The following is a 14,272-nucleotide window of genomic DNA, read 5'->3' on the forward strand; positions in this document are numbered from 1 at the left end:
CAGGTCAGAAGCAGAGCCCCGGTGAGAAGATGAGAGGAGTGAGAGTTTGTGTCAGTGGTATGTACCAGCCCATTAACTTTTTGCTTTGACCTCTGCAAGTCACAATCTTCCTCTGAAAATAGTTTGCAGACCCTCTTGGTAAGCACTGTCAGTCCCAATCAGCCAGCAGATCTGTCACCTCATGTGCTCTGCCCTCCATGAGCTGTTGGTATGTCTCGGGTCTCCTTTGGTGAGGGGTAGGTGTATCTCTGTGTGGGAGACTGGAAAGAAATCTCCCTGAACGCTGACAATTTGGCCAGATTCTTTTCCATGGTGCCCAGTGACAGGACAAGGGACAATGGACACAAACCAGTACACAGGAAGTTCCATCTCAACATGAGGAAAAACTTACTTACTGTGAGGGTGACAAAGCACTGGAACAGCCTGCCAAGAGGGTTTGTGGATTCTTCTTCTCTGGAGATGTTCAAAACCTGCCTGGACGCAATGCTGTGCAACCTGCTTTAGGTAAACCTGCGTTAGCGCGGCGTTAGATCTAGATGATCTCCAGAGGTCCTTTCCAATCCCTAACATTCTGTGATTTTGTGATTTCTGGTATCAAAGATATCCCTGCTGAGCTTCTAAATAATTCTGTTCCTTACGGTGACACGATCCAGTCCATCATCTCTGGTGAAAAATGCATTGACAGGATGCCGTGTATACTCTTTTACAGCTGAGGGGTGGGATTTAGTGTCACCTCAGTAACCTCAGTAACGCTTTTTAGAAATGAAACAGAAGGCATCATTTTGGTTATGTATTTAATAGACTTGATCTGCAAGTCTGTTGAATCAGCGTGCAGTTTGGAGCAATAAACTGAGCAGCTGGACACTTGGATTTAGCTCCTGTCTCTCTGCCTCATATTCTCTCAGCTGATGCTGACACAGTACACGTGTCTTTCTGGGTCTGTTCATGTAACTGTGAGGTAGTGAAGCTCTGTGTGAAGAACATCACTTAGGTTTGGGGATCCAGCAGTGAATGGTGCTTATTTAAAGGCAGAATGCTGAGCCGTTCCTTGACACAGGAACATCCTAATGGAGAAGGAAACATGCAGCCATCATCTGGAGGCTGTTGGGTAGGGGTAATCTGATCCTGGGCAGAAGCCTGAGAGCTACTCTTTGCCAGGAGAAAATGCACAAAGAGGTCTTCTATTAGCTGTTCTAGCCAGTCCAGAGGACACTAGCTGTTTTAGGCAAAAATGAGAATCCTCGCTTTGTTTCAGGAGTTGCAGTAAACAAAGCATTTCACAAGAGGCTGAGATTTGCCCTTAAATACAGTCCAGCTATACAAGCTGTCACTTTTCTTTGAAGCGCCTTGATCTGAAATAGTTGTGGTTCCCATCATCTAGAATTCCCATTGTGGAAGCCAAAGTACATTTCTGCCTCTGTGCTTTTTGTAAGAGGATTTTTCCTGAAATAGAATATTTGAGCAGTGAAGGATCTTTTTGCTCTGTTGTCCATCTGATCCCTTCCTCCACATCTGGAATGCTGTGATTACCCAATCCGCAGCACCAGAGATAATTTAAGAGTCTTAAAAAAGCAGCAGAAGTTGGTGGAAAGGATTTATAACCCATTAGGGTGCCTGTATATTTCTCCTCTGTCTAAAGAACCTTTGCATTATTATGTTGTTTCTAAGAATGAAATTGTTCTCAGCAAAAACTGAAGTCCATCATAAAAATGTACTTGAGAGTAGCTTTCTTCTCCTAGAAATCACTGTAAATAAAAAAATGCACTATAGATAAACACAGAAACTGCAGTGTCTGTTTCCTGAATAGTTTGTTGTCAAAACAACAGATATGCTTGAAATAATTTACCAAGTAGAAATATTACTTTTATTTATGTTATAAATGGGATGAGTTATATCTGTGTTACGTTCTCCATGCAGATTAAATTAACACCCTTCAGAACTGATGAAATCTCAAAGCAGTAGAAATAAAATAGGAGAAATCCGATGTCATTTAATGCTTTTCTTGCTACTTTATTAGCTAAGGAGGCCAGGAGATAAAAGGTTAATCAAAGATGATTCTTATTAGACTACAAGGTGATTTTTTTGGCAGGGTGACCGAAGCCGTTATGCAAGGGTTTTTTTTTCTGTTCTTCCTTTTGTCTGCCTCTCTTCTCCTCCTTGCACCGTGCAAGCCTGCCATCTGAATCTGGGTAAGATGTGCCTGGCTGCCTACAGAAGGCTGGCATGTCCCAGGAGCTCAGGGCAGTGGGTCAGAAGGTGGCACTGTTCACTATCTGTAGGGCCCAAATCTTGCTGAGGTGCTCAGAGCAGAGATCATTCCCCCGGGATGTCTGCTGCCTGGTATAGCCTTGGTCCTGAACCTTCATGAACGAGAAATACCTGCTTTCCAAGTAGAAAATAAATGACTATACTAGTAACTGAAGGCAGGATGGAAAAACGTGTGAGGAGGGCTCCTCAAACCGTAGGGAGCAAATTTTAAGAAACTTGTTAAAAAGCCCAGGAGGAAGAGCCAGTAACCTTAGGCAGTAGGAGTTGAAGTGCTGGTTTTCTGAAATGACCATACCTGACCCCCCTGTTGTCTGACCATTTCAGCTGGCCAGTAACTTTTATGGACAGTCCAATTTAGTGGGAGAACAAGCATTCACAGCTCTATTTAAAATATTAATTAAAACGTCGGTATGTTAATGCTTTTCAGAGAACTGTAGCTGTCCAGTTGTCACACAACTTCCCACAAGAATATGTTTTGAGCAAAGATGCAATACGTGAAATCAAAGTTAGGCAGCTGTATTTTCCTTTGCTGACATAGTCTGCTTTTAGTGAAGCAGTGCTTGCTTCCTCCTGCTAATTGCAGTGTTGTGCCCCATTTAAGTATCTGCTGGGGAAGACCAAGGAGAATGAAACTGTAAGTCTCAAGTCTGAGGTTCCCTGGTATCATTTTAAATGAATATTTTTAAAGCAATTTGGCCCACAAATTTTTAGAAAGAGAGTCTTTAACTGCTTTACTCATATGCATTTTCTTAGGGAATGGTTCCCCTTTGGACAGCTCATTTCTCTTTGGGTAATTTAGTTTTTAAAATGCTGAAAATTGGAATAATGCACAATTAAGAATAACAGTTACACTACTCATTAGGGAAGTGATAGCAGACTGACAGACTCATGAAAAACAGAAAGGAGAAAGCTTTTTTTCTCCCACTCTATGCTTGCCCTGGCCCTGAGTGGATCCATCTTGAAGAAAAGTCTGACACGAATTCCCATAGAATTCTGTGTCTGTATATGTTAAAGAGAAACTTGTAATTTATGTTTTTGTGGGAATATAGAACTGCAGAATGACCAAATTATTTTTTTTTTCCCAGAAGAAAATATTTGGCAGTTTCTCTGCCTCTTTAATGGATATAAAACATGATGGAAGAGATATTTGCCATCAAGAACCTGATGGAAAAGAACAGCAAATTGAAATTAACAGCTGTAATTGAAATAAGGAAAGAAAATAACTCATGAGTTGATTTTACAAAATTTGGAGAATTCAAATTCAATTGACTAGTCATTTAAAGACAGAATTTTGTTCACCCTAAATCCTATTGAATCTTGCAGTAATATGTTGCTTCCCTGCCTCTGAAAATTCATTTGTGCTTGTAATCTAATCCGCTAACGCTAACTTAAGCTTTCCTGTACTACTAAATAGGTAGATATAATAAGCAGTCTACTGATGTGTGTTACTCTACCTGGTTTCAGAAGCGCCTATTATACCAAGTAGCTTTTACTTTGCTGGGCACTCCAGCTCATCTGTATTTGGTACTGAGTTTTCATGCAATAGTAAGTAGAGCTTACTTTCTGAAATATGCCTTTTGTTCATTTGTATTCTGTCAATATATTAGTTTTCTTTCAATTTACATATGGTTTCTCCTCGTTCATGTGTGACTGTCTTCCATGTAAAGCATTTTTTCCCAGCTGAGTATTCCTAAGTCCTTGTCAGCTATTTATAATTCACTGAAAGCCTATTTTCTGTTTCACACATCAGTTTGCATGGCAGGTAGAGTGGAATCTGGTATGTATTTGTATGCTGATTTCTCCCAAAAAGCATGCTCAGAGTCTCATACAAGCAAATTCTTTCATTCTCACCCCTTCATTCATCAGGAAGTTGCAGCTGTTTAGCTGGTCATGTTCATGGACCTGGAAGCATTTCACAGAGGTACTTGACTCAAACATCCAAATTAATTTTCCACTATCTCTTTTTTTATACCTTTCTACCTAGTTCTGCATATATCACAGTAATTTCCTGAAGAGCTTGTCAGCTTTGGTGCTTTCAGCCCCTATAGACCCATTAGGCAGTTGCCAAACACTTGTATATGTGGTACAAATAAATGAATAATAAATATTAATTATTAAATTCTCCTCTGTGTCACAGCTGTATCTTGGTGTATGAGAAGTGACCATTTTATGCAGTTGACCATGGAACCTGTCTATTGAATGATTTCTTTTGTGTAATCTGAAATACCATAATTCGGTTTAACATTACGTAAGTTTTGGAGCCACATAGCTGTTATTTCAAGTGTGTTTCTGCAGAGAATGCTGATGTATTATGAGGTAGCATTTACAGAATAAGGAGCTTTATAAGGCAGTTGTTTAACTAAAATTTCAGAAATTTCAGAAGCTAACCACAAAATGATCCATCTTTGGCTGGGCAGAGGTATAGCCTGTGTACTGTGCTGACTTGATGGCTTCATATGGCTGAGCTGAACTGACTAGAGGGTTTAGACTGATCAACTGACCTGACCAAAACAATATCCCTTGGTCCTTTATTTTATTTTTATGTGACCTACTTTGGCTTCATCAGAGTTGTAGGATATCCTTTCTTCTGTTGTATCCATATGCTTCTGTTCTAGAAGCTTGAACCAAAGATACCGTATGTGGTCTCTGGAGTTCCTTAACTTCATGAACTACTTCCATAGTTGCGTGTGTGTGTCTACACACACACAAATATAGTCTGTGTATATATATGTATGCTGTTTGCCCAGAAGGTAAGTAGTCCTACAGTACTTGTTACTGGGAACCCCCTGCCTTAATTTGTTGTGGACATTCTCTCATTGTTATTAAACTGACTTCTTGGTCTGTGGCCGTGGGCTTGGTTGTGCAAGGTTTATCTCTGTGTTAGGAACTAAACAGCTTTTCTGTGTTAGTTGCATTTTCACACAAGCAACATATTCTATGTTAAATTCCCAAATCCTCCAAGTCTTCCTCATACTCACCTGTTCTTTTAATTTGGTTGGGGAAGAACGTGTCTCTATGGGGTTTTGAGGATTTCCACCCCTCCTGCAAGTTACTTTTACCCCCTCTTTAGAACAGTCCAGTATTGCTTATCAAGCCTCCAGGCCTCTGGGATCAGATCGCGCTGCTGTGAGCTGAGGCATTCTGGTTTCTCCCAGAAGTGAAACCAGACTTACTCTGAGAGGTACTTAGCCCAGGAAGGGAGAGGATTTCCTAGAATTTTAATCATACCCCTTATGTTTTCACCCAAACTAATGTGCTTTAGAGCTGTGCTAATTGACCTGATGTTCTGGATTTAGATTCGTGGTAGTAACCCTCAGAGCTAATTTACACAACGTTCTTTGAACTGAACTCGGTAATGCAAATATAATGTCCTATTAGCAAACTATGAATGGTTCCTACTGGGATTTGTACAATGATTCTGAGCTCGTTATTGCTGTCATTCAGTACTGTGGATGAGTAGAGGAAAAATAATTAAACAAATGGTACTTTAAATCCCAAAAGGAATGTAAAATCAACAAAGTTGGAAACCCGGAAGTCTTAACTTGTGTTTAATATATACACTCTGTGGAAAGGAAGGGGGAAGCATGGATACATGTTAAGCACTTGGCATAGCTGCCCAGCGTAATTGGGTGGAAAAATTGATACCCAGTGAATCATGCATTTACCCCAAATTATTCCATGTCTATCCGATTTTAAGACTGATAATATGACATGGAAAATGGTGTAAAAAGTATTTTCTTCTAATCCTCCTTTAAATATAAGTCATCTTCCATAAGCATTGCTTGGGGATTTTGCTGTGTGACTCCTACTGATACCACTGAAAGTTTCACGGCTAAAATGCACAAACAGCCCCTTGAAAAAGCCTCTTGCAGTCCCAACACTGTGGAAGCATTGCTGTGTGAGCATTTCTCATTCCTACAGCTTGACCTTGTGTGAGCAGCAAAATCTATGGGAGAGCTTAAAGTTCAGAAATCTGTTCAATGTTCCTGAACTTTGCATGAACATACAGGCTGGTACAAGTCCACTTCTATTAGACAGGGCATTTTGGCCCAACCTCTAAAATTCAGTTGGGGCAGGTATGGGGGGAAAGACTGGGAAACCTCTCTAACTGGTCAACTGACGTATCAGTCAGCCAAGCAAAGAGGCAGCACCTCAGTTGAAAAAATACTGTCCAATCTAGTGCTCTTGTAGCACTTGGCTCTACTCAGTCTTGAACATAGTGCCCTTCTAGGGCACTGTCACGTGCTCATCGGCTGCAGACCAGCTCAGACCAATGATGCTCCCCTTGGGCTCTCTTGTTCCAGCAGCAGTTTCCAACCTACTCTTCATTATGACTTTTTTATTCCTATTTTACTCCATCCACTTCTATTTCTGGCACTAGTCCAGCATGTTCCTGGGCATGTCCTCTCTCTTATACTGTTAACTGCCAAATAATACTTGATACCAAAGCAAGAAACACAAGTCATCCTCTCTGTGTTCAGGCTGTGGGACTGGTGGAAAATGCCATTCCCTAGGGATCACAGCCCAAATTTACTGTAGTCCAGCTAGTGGCTTACAGACAATTCCATCTACCTGGCCACCTTTTCCATGAGGGAGTGATGAGAAATGGGTGAATGTTATCTGAAAAGCTGTTTAGTTTTTCGTGAGAGTGGCCAGAAGAAATAAGACTTACTGCTGTTCTTGCATGTTGTTGAGAAGAGGTTGAGTGAGGAGGCAAAAAATCCTGATTTTGTACATTTTTGAGCACTCTTATACTAGTGCTGGTGCTGTTGCTATGGATTTTGGAATGTTCTGAAGATTTGGACCTTGGCTTTTACCAGAGTTGGCCTCTAGATCATGTCTTCAGAACTTAAGAAATTAAATTTTTCCAGGTGCCACTCATAAACAATTTGTGTCATGAAGATTAGATCAACCAACGAATGTTTGATATTAAAAAATTAAATTGTAACTACTGTTGAAAAAGTCTAGTCACCCATTGGAAAGTTATTTCAATATCTTCAGAATGACCAGTAAAGTGTCCACAAACTACCAACTGGGGAGTCCTTATTAGATTTTGCTAAAAGTTTTCTTTTATCAAACCAAAGTTTGGTATGGAGAGCACAACTGGAAGCAAAATTCCCAGTGGTAATGAATGATTTACAGCTTAAGTAGAAGAGCAAAGCTGAAAAGAACTGAAAAAGAGGGATCTGAAAGACAGAGGAGTGGAGAAAAACAGAAGAATGGAGGAGAAAATGAAGCACAAACAATGTAGACTTAAAAGTCAGGGAGAGAGACAGCTAGGGTAATGCTACAGACAAAATGTACCAAAAAGAAAATAGTAATAAAAAATAATGAAAAAGCATCAGTTCCACCAGAAATATTTATTTTCAGTGGAAAAAAAAAAAAGCCAAAACCAATAAAAAAAGGAAGGCACTGTATTAAACCATTGTGCTGCTTTGAAGAATGAATCCACTCATCTTACTTACAGTATAGTAATGCTGAGCTCCATGTGAAGGGCAAAGTCTTTAATTCCCTTCTTTTATAGACATTACTCAAATGGAGGTCTTAGGGTTTAATTCAAATAAAAGATTTTCTATTGATGCTGAAACTGTCTGCTTCAATCTTGAAAGAGATTTTGAACTAGGAATAAGGCTGCTTTTTTCATCATCTCTCTAAGCAAGGATGAATTAAGTGGGGGTTTTTTTTGCCAAGAAAGGTTAGATGGAGCTCAAATATTTTGTAGTTTATTCAGATAAGGGGAAGATGCAAATTTATCTCTGGCTCTGGTGACAGAAGAGGTTATCAAGGAAAAAAAGACAGGAAATTTAGAGTAGCATAGGTGGAAATTAAATGATCATCAGCACTGTAGTGGGTTTTGTCTGCCATTGGAACATCATTGGAATCTCTTGTTTATTGTGCAGTTGGAAGTGGTGTATGCAACTCACTCATAAAATGCACTTAATCATCTTATGGGAAGTCTTATGCCTTGATTTGGACCACCTTAACTTAGAGATATTAAAGCTGTTGCTATCAAGTGCTCTAGTATAGTGGAGTTTTACACTTGAAAATGTAAGCAGTATTTTTAAGTTGGCTGATTAAATTAATAATCCTGTCTAGAAAGCAGGTAACAAAAAGTCTTCCCACTCAACAGTGTGCACTTTTGTCTGTGACACTGCCCTTTCAGGTGCTCAGGATTAGTATGAGCACTTAGTGCACATACATTCTTGTAGCTACATCTATTTTGCTCAGATACTGTAATTTTCCCAATTACCTTTTGTAAATCTCTGCTCCAGCTTTGTATGTTAGTAGTAGAGAGGCTTTTAAGGTGTCACCTTATGTTCATGGTCGAAAGCATCATGTTTACATTGTTATGTCAAGTACAGCCAAATATTACTCATGGGTTTAATGAAATCCGTAAGTGGTTGTGTGCTGGTTGTGTAATGCCAGGAGGAGGAGCCCAAGATTATTAGGGATTAAGGAAAGTGATATATTAAGACTGACTGTCTGCTTTACTATATGTGCCTGGTATGCAGACAGGTTCTGCTTGGCCTCTCTGCCGGGGAGCTTCACATTTTTTTTTCTTTCTTAGAAGCCCTGTAATTGCATTGTAGAAAGGATGCCTGGTATAGCCTAAAGCAGCCAAGTGGTTTAGAGAGTTTCTGAAAACTGCAATGTACTGGGTTATGTGGGACACTTTGCTTTTCTGTGCCGCTGCTCATTGTCAGCTATTTTTCAAAAAAAAAGTGCTGCTTCTCTGTAGTTTGAAGGCCTCTTCTAGATCCTTGGAGAGAACAGCAGTGCAAAAACGCAAGGTAGTGCTATTTGCAGTTATCATTTGTAAGAGTTGGTGCAGGAAGTCACTGCTTTATTTCATGTCATTTCAAGGTTGTTAAAAAATAGCTTGCAATGCTGAATATTCCACTTCTCATTGCTACTGCAATTTGAACTACTTTTAACCTTCAGTATATACCTTTAAGCTCTGCTTTGCTTTCTTTAAAATAGTCTGAAGGACTGATGTCTTAGCAGACATTTGTTCTTGTGTGCTTTGTATGCTTGTATTCTGCTCTCTCATCTCTCTTAGTAGACAGAGCCTATGGCAGCATTTAGGAGCAAATTCCTTCTTTCTTTCTTTCTTTTTTTTTTTTTTTCCCCCCCATTTTTCCCCCCTGTGCTGCATTGCTGTGGTTTTGTTCCATAAAAACGTTTTGAGTGCAAACATATTCTCCATTAAATATTTGTGTTTTTTGAAGTACAAAGGATATTTTATCCTCTGGCTGAGGGCTGTCTTTCTGTAAGTGCCTGGGCTCTTGCTAATCAATATAGATTGACTAGCCAATGTGTTGAGCTGGAGAAAACATAATTAGCAATATTAAGACCTTTTGGAAAAAAAAATTCTGGAGGGGTTACAGTGATTCAAAGAAATCTTTGACCTTCTTGCATGTGTGACCTTCAATTAAAAAGCCAAAGCAGGTAACTCATTTAGTATAATTTTTGGTTGCAATTCAGGGACTAAAACAGTAGGTATAATACTGAATACTTGAAAGTTTGTCCAAACAGCCACTGTGGGAGAACTTGAATAGCTACTGTGTATTTTAGAAGCCTCGATGCTGAACGGCTGTGGCACATGTCTGATGGTCTATAGATCATCCCTATTAACTATAAGGTATGCAGTTTCACTTGTCTTATAATTTGTCTCCTCAGACAAAAAACTTTGAACTCTTCCTCCTTTTCCTAGTATAGGCATTAGGTGGTGTCAGTTATGGATCTTAGCCCCTGCATAAAGCCTAATTGTTCATTGTTGTTTGTCTTGGATAGCTGTATAAACAGCTTATTTGGGGTCTTTTCGTTTTATCTAATAGTGACAAAATAAATCCTCCTTTCAGGAAAAAAACTTGCTGCAGTTCCAGTAACAAGTCTGAACTCTATTGGTGCCTATGCACATGTCGAGTCTGGTTGCCTTGTTAGCTTATAGTTAATGGTTTCCAGATGATCTTTTGTGACTGCTGAAAATCCACAGAGGGCAAGCTGGACACATGGCTCTCCTTGATGTTCAAGCTTTGCTTTGTAAGGAGAAAGGAGAAAAAAGAAATCTTTCTCTTTTTTTTGGAGGGGGTCTGAACAGATGGTCAACAGAGAATTAAAGGTTACGAACAGGCAGAGGGGAAAACCAGGTAAGAGAGAACATGAAGAAAATGTAGGCAGATTGCTCTCTCTCCCTCTTCTTTCCCCTTCATTTCTTCCAAGTTCCTCAGTGAAGAATGGGAGGGAAATAGGAATGGAAAGTGAAAGGAAACTTTCCCTTTTGTTTTGGAAAGGAAATGATACTTTCAATGCTAAGGTACACTGGTAAGTTATTGTGTAATATTCTGTGTGAACACTGACTTGGATGGCTGCACAGAAGCTTAGCAAAACAAGAGAGTCCTGTCAGTGTGATGGAGTGGGAAAGTAAAACTCAACTCTCGCCTTACCTGTAGGAGAGTCCAGAAGCCTCCATCCCCTGAGGATGTTCTCAGTGCAGATCTCTTGCATCCTTACAGAAGTGGTGCTATGAAGTTACTCTGGAGCTAAAAATTGTGAAAGGTTTCACATCGTAGCTAATTTTAAATAAAGTAAAGCCTATCTGGAATAAAGAAAACCATTCTGGGGGAAATTGGCTTATTTATGTCAGCAGTGTAAAGCAAAGAGATAGTGTAGGTTTGAGTTCAGGTTTCTCTACATTGTCATCCAGATCCAAGTGCGTGAAAAAGTAAGAATGGTTTTCTCCAGGTCTGAAGCCAATTAAAAGCTCCATTTTGTGCACCCCAAACATTTGTAGCTTTTGAATAATTTGTGGAGGAGTAACTCAACTTGTGATAGGGCATCCCACCTGGCCTGTGGTTACTGCAGAAGTGGTATGTACAGGATAGGAGTTGAAGTTGGAAGGCCTGGGGGCTACTCAACAGACCCATGGCTGGAGAGGTGGTGGTCTGCACTGATCACTATAACCCACCTTGCACTGGTTTTAATAAAACAAAACAATTTGGAAAATTTCAGCTGAATTTTTTTAAAGGTAATTTTTTACTGAAAGTATTTAGAAAGAAATTTGCCTTCTTCCCCTCCTGGGTGTCTCCCACATGTAGCACAGGAGGAACCTGTGTGTCAGGTTTGCCAGATTTTTACAGAAATCTGAAAGAAGCTAAGAAACCCTATAAAGGTATGGCAATTTCCTGCAATTTAGCCAATTTAATAATCACAGAACTTGAAGGGTCACTTGTTTCTTTGCATGAAAAAGTACCATATGCAACAAAGAAGGTTTAAGAGGTAAATTTTGTGAATGCTTGTTTTTCAAATGTGCCTTTTTTTATGAAGAGGGTTTCCCCACACACACCTTTTCTGCTCTGCAAACCTTTTATGCCATGCCCAGAGAGACAGAATTTTAAGTCATTACAGGCAGAGCTGCTGGCAACTCCTATCATTTGTCTTTATATCTACATTTCTGGGGGCACAATGTGACTTCTCTTTTAAAATCAGTGTTTTCTATATACTATATGTTTAGCTGTAATTTTTTTACGTCAAAGGCAAGATATCACTTGACTTGTTGCAGGCTTAAACTCGTTGTTGCACCAAGGCCTACAAATTAAGCCAGTAAAAATGTTCAGGACCTTGTAGGCAGAGAGACAAGCAGATGGAGCATGTTTATTGACTGCTTCTGCTGTGTGTAAAACACTGCCATCTCTCCAAATGAGCTGATACTTGGCCTTCCTGGGCTCTCCTAAAGAGAGAAAGTTGGTTGTCTTGGGTATTGCAGTGTCTACACACTCAGCGTGTCTAGACCTTAAGGCTGTGTTCTTCCTCCTCTGTACAGGATGTACCCACATTTTAAAGTTAACAGTAGACCTTCTGTATCAACAACCCCAAAGGGAATTTCCTGAGGAAATTAGTTGCTCACTCTGTACTTTTCCTCTTTTCCTGTTTCAGTGCAGCATACGTGGGAAGATGCTGTGCTGTCCTGGGTTCTGCCAATTTTGTATTTCTTTATTACTCTTAATATATTTTTATTGCTTCTCATATTTTTACAAAGGTTGAGTGTATGAAGTGGCAGACAATTGATCCCTGGAAGCTATGTGTCCTCTTGTGGGATAGGATTATGATAAGATCAAAATTACCAAATCACTGAATTGTCAGAGTTGGAAGGGACCTTTAGAAATCATCCAGTCCAACTCTCCTGCTAAAGCAGGATCCCCACGAGCACATTACTCAGGGCTGCATCCAGACGGGTCTTGAATATCCCCAGAGAAGGGGACTCCGCAACCACCCTGGGCAGCCTGTTCCAGTGCTCTGTCACCCTCACCATAAAGAAGTTTTCCCTCATATTTAAATGGAACTTCTTATGTTCTAGCTTGTGCCTGTTGCTGCTCGTCCTGTCAATGGGAACTTCTGAAAAGAGTCTAGCTCTGTCCTACTTGCACCCACCCTTTAGATACTTGTAGATATTAATAAGGTGTCCCTCAGCCTTCTCTCAGCAGTTGCTGCAATCACCCAGCAGTTGCTGCAAACTCTTCCATCCAGAGGGACTGAGGCTGCTTGGCAGTCCCATTGTGTTCACACAACTCAGTCCCAGCAGAAGAATGGTGCATGAGCTACCTGCTGGTGGCCTGTCACTGCAGAGCACAGCTTTGCATTTGTGTGGCAGGAGAGTATCCTATTCTCAAGTTCACCTGTTTTGTGGTTGAGTTACAGAATCATCTCCTGTTATGAGATAGTATCTTCAATTTGATCATGTAAGATTGGGTTATGTCTTTATATGTGGGGCTTTAATTTCATAGATGTTCAGTACCACTTTTTGTCTTTGCAGTTCACCTTTGTGTTGTCTTTCTATTCACAGAACAATCAATCCATTTAGACTCCTAAATTTTGGCCACCTCATCTGGCAGTAATTTCCTCAAGCTAATTTTGTGCTGTTCTGCAGTGATATTTAGAGGTTCAGCACATTTTGTAGAACAAGCCACAACTGCTGGAAGAGACAAGTAGTAACTACATGACTCTGTATTTACTGCACTACTGGAAGACAATTAGTGAACCAGAATAGAACTTGGTTGCTTGACTTGACCCAGAAGGTTAGCTTTTTTGGAGTATTTGCATGTCTTTATTGAGCTATCTATTTTACTAACTTTAATCCCAGCCTTTTTTTTTTTTACTTGAGTTCCCTGGGAATGAAAACATGGGAGAGAGGTTGTTGTTCTTTACACAGAGCTTGTTCTTTGCTCTTTTCCACTGACTGCAAGGTGCAAAATTCCTTACTATTCTATAATCCAAAATCTTGTTACTGAGGCTTGATAAATCATCTTGACATGTAACTGGGCAGCTGAGCTGTCATCTCTGAAGTTGACTGGCTTTTCAGGTTAATGTTCAAATATATTGAAGCTTTTCTCAGTTTTTCAGACCACAGCTTCACACGTTAATAAAACACATCTTCCATGACAGAAAATATTAGATATTTTTGCTGTGAGGGTGGTGAGACACTCTTAACAGGTTGCCCAGAGAAGCTGTGGACTTCCTTGGAAGTGTTCAAGGTTAGGTGGGGCTTGGAGCAACCCAGTGTAGTGGAATGTGTCCCTGCCCATGGCAGGGGACTTGGAGTTAGATGATCAAGGTCCTCTCCGATCCAAACCATTCTATGATTGTCAACTGCTTTTGCTTTTCTCTTAGCATTAGTAATCATGTCTACATTAAAATAAAAAAAGCATATGGACACTGCGTGTAGGGTATATCCAGATAGATACTCAGTTTTAGAAAGTTTTAAAAAATATTGATGATAGTACAAAGCAATTGTCATGGTCCATAGGTCTTTGTAAGGTCAATTTGTGAGGACCAAGACTGAAGGGTAAAAATTATGATACACTTCCATGTGCAGGCTGAAATAATGTTTGTAAATAAGAGAAGTAGCATTAGTGCAGTGGGGCTGCTGTCAGATGAGAAATTACACAATGTTTTTTTAAAAGAAGAATATGTAGGTTAATTATTGGAAGATACTTCTGGAGCTTCT

At 39.9% G+C, this 14,272-nt stretch overlaps 1 protein-coding gene across 1 annotated transcript in view; it reads left to right on the forward strand.

Moving 5' to 3' along the window:
• Positions 1 to 14,272, forward strand: part of DISC1 (disrupted in schizophrenia 1) — a 176,460-nt gene that overhangs the window by 116,780 nt on the left and 45,408 nt on the right.

Source organism: Chaetura pelagica, unplaced genomic scaffold, assembly GCF_000747805.2.
Source record: "Chaetura pelagica isolate M959 unplaced genomic scaffold, ChaPel_1.0 scaffold9, whole genome shotgun sequence".
Classification (NCBI taxonomy): Eukaryota; Metazoa; Chordata; class Aves; order Apodiformes; family Apodidae; genus Chaetura; species Chaetura pelagica.